The sequence below is a fragment of the Salvelinus sp. IW2-2015 genome, linkage group LG8 (assembly GCF_002910315.2).
Source record: "Salvelinus sp. IW2-2015 linkage group LG8, ASM291031v2, whole genome shotgun sequence".
In the NCBI taxonomy this organism is placed as follows: Eukaryota; Metazoa; Chordata; class Actinopteri; order Salmoniformes; family Salmonidae; genus Salvelinus; species Salvelinus sp. IW2-2015.
Window position 1 is genome coordinate 43,269,958 of NC_036848.1, and position 2,936 is coordinate 43,272,893.

General features: G+C 40.1%; 1 long non-coding RNA gene across 1 annotated transcript; it reads right to left on the reverse strand.

The window, feature by feature from the left end:
* Positions 1–214: 214 nt before the first annotated feature.
* Positions 215–2,936, reverse strand: LOC139028157 (uncharacterized). Its single transcript, XR_011480349.1, has 2 exons — positions 2,899–2,936; positions 215–2,863 (listed from the first exon to the last, which is right to left on the reverse strand). It is a non-coding gene; the product is annotated as an uncharacterized lncRNA (long non-coding RNA).

Consider the following 2,936-nt stretch of genomic DNA (forward strand, 5'->3'; position numbering starts at 1 on the left):
ATATTTACTCTAATTGCTAGACAGCTAGACGAGCACTTTTTGCATTTCATGTGGCGAGAAATACAGATCATTACTTTCTTGTGTGTTCTTTTGATGTGCAAAGATTCCACATTCTAAATGTTWTACATTTTACATTTTCATACTCTGTCATTGACAATTCCATATTATTTTCATGTTTTCACATCGAAATTCAAAAGATGAACTTAGAAAGTGGTAAAATATATAATTTTTTATTTATTTCTTCATACAAAGAAATAGTATGAATGTTCAGTATTTAATTATCTAGAAACATCTGTTCCATTTTGCTCTTTCACTGTGTAAAATTAATTCATTTGATGTACATGATACCACAAAATACTTGATTTACATGTTCTTTTTCATTTTTATACATACACAATCTGCTAAACGTCTAAGTATTAACCATATTATATGCGGATGGGAATAAGACAAACATCACTAACATTTGTAGAGCTCTAAAAGGGTTGAACAAAACTCAACCAGAATGGATGCAGCAGCATGGACCATGACCATGAGTGCACAWTTTTAAGATAATGTGCYTCCCAAATGGAACCCTATTCCTTATAAAAGTGCACTACTTTTGACCAGATCCCTAAAGGCCCTGGTCAAAAGTAGTGCAGTAAATAGGGAATAGAGTGCCATTTGGGACGTAACCCTTTTCTCTTAGTAACATGACCAAGATCAGAATTCCAGTGCATTAGGGGAGACCGAAGGCAAATGTAACAGGGGGTAACTGCCCCAGCCTCCCCTAATCCAGCCATTACAGGGAGAAAGATCAACATTATTCCAATTCAGAATGTGATAGCTTGTATTCACATGGTTTTCCTGCTCTATATAAAGACCATTTTAAATGCTTTCAACAACCATTGCACTATAAGGAGAGAAGGAGAGATTGAGGCGTTATCCATATAGGCATGATAATTGAAAATAAGTGTCAATTCCTTGGTGGAAAAAAGCCACTATATGTGAATAAGGGACAGTACAATGTTAGGACAAGCCCTACCATCCACCTACCATAGTATGCTACCATCCACTAGTTTGAGGTAAAAACCATGGGCCCTGGTCACAAGTAATACACTATGGGGAGTAGGGTACCATTTGAGAAGCAGAATCAGCCCTCTTATCCTCTAAAGAGCCTAGTATGACTTTGAAGTAGACACTACCTGRGAGGGTATGGGCCAGCATGTACATTGCTGAATGATAACGCCAGACTGTCTCTTGCATATCAAGAATTCAGACAGAAAGACAAACAATAACAAAGAAGCATTGAGAAAAACAAAGAACAAAAAAAAGAAAAGCTCAAAAGAAAAGATAGTGACTCAAGCTAACTTATTGTCTGAGCTCCACACTCTGAAAAAGTCTTTTTTTGGCAACAAGTAGGAGCGAATTGAGATCCAATATGAAACTATGGAAGAAACAATGTTAGGATGACGGGTTGAATAAGGCAAACTATATAGACCATAGACATACCATAATGAAGTCTTATCATGACAACAATGATGTTCTGTATCTTCGCCCGAGGCCGTTCCCGCAGAGAGTACTTCAGAAACTCTCCTCCTCCCTTTGATCTGTGTATGCGCCCCAAATGGCACCCTACTCCCTACATAGTCCACTACTTTAGACCAAGGCCCAAAAGGATTGTCATTTGACATCTGCTCAAAAGCAGTGCACCATATAGGGAATAGGGTGCCATTTGGGACGCACATCAAGATCTGATCTGAGGCCTGACGATCCTGTTTGAGGATGATGTGTTCCAGTGAAGCAGAGTGCTCTGTGGTTTTTCTATCATCTCTATCGTAATGCTCTGTATCAGACAGATGTATAGGCCACTGCTAGCTCCTACCTCAACTCAGGCCAAGCGCTTGCACTGTYTCCCAAATYGCACCCTATTTCCTGTATATTGCACCCTATTTCCTGTATATTGCACCCTATTTCCTGTATATTGCACCCTATTTCCTGTATATTGCGTTACTTTTTAGCAAGGGTCACTGGGCCCTGGTCAAAAGCAGTGCACTATATAGGGAATGAGTGTGCCAAATGGGATGCATTCAAGGACTATACTACAGTCCTCCCCTGACCCAGAGTGTCCTCCCCTCTCTGTCTCTTCGACAAATCAAACGTCTCTCAGAGCTAATTTAATTGGGACTTTGTATGACCTTTGGCTCTGAGCCAACAGTGTCTTGTAATGAGAGCAAGAGTATAGTGGAGAGGAGACCTGAATCGATGGGCCTCAGTAACGTTATTCCATTAGCATCATGTCAACATGGAGCCCTATCAAAGTGATGCTGTCAGAAATAGGATTTAGGCCTTTGGTGGATTCATTAGAACAGGCTGTAGGAGCCCTACAAGAGGGAGGCCAGACGTACCCTTTAACCATGTCTGACACAATGAGGAGCAATTAGGCCAATTGATCCACCTGTTATTGAATGAAAGGGACATCAAATCAGCTGGTTAGGCCAATGACAGGGCTGGAGATCAGCTGGTTTGACCAATGGTACGGTAGGATAATGGGATGTGGATGGGGGTAACTCACAATATGAAGCACAACATTTTGAATGGATGGAACAGAAACTCATAGGAGTAACTAGATAAGTAACAATGTGTGGGGGAACGTTAATTATGGCTATTGAACGTGAAAGTGATTATGAATGTTTAAATCAGAATGCACATGAATGGGTTTTTCATCACTGTTCTGTGAACACTATACCTGTAAAACAGTGCCTTTATCAATATCCTTATATTCTTATTTCAGTTACTAATTGTTACTTATCTGCATTTTAACTCTGCTGAGTTGACATGAGGGACCATTTTAACTCTGCTGAGTTGACATGAGGGACCATTTTAACTTCTTGCTGAGTTGACATGAGGATCCACTTTAACTCTGCTGGAGTTGACATGAGGGACCACTTTAACTCTGC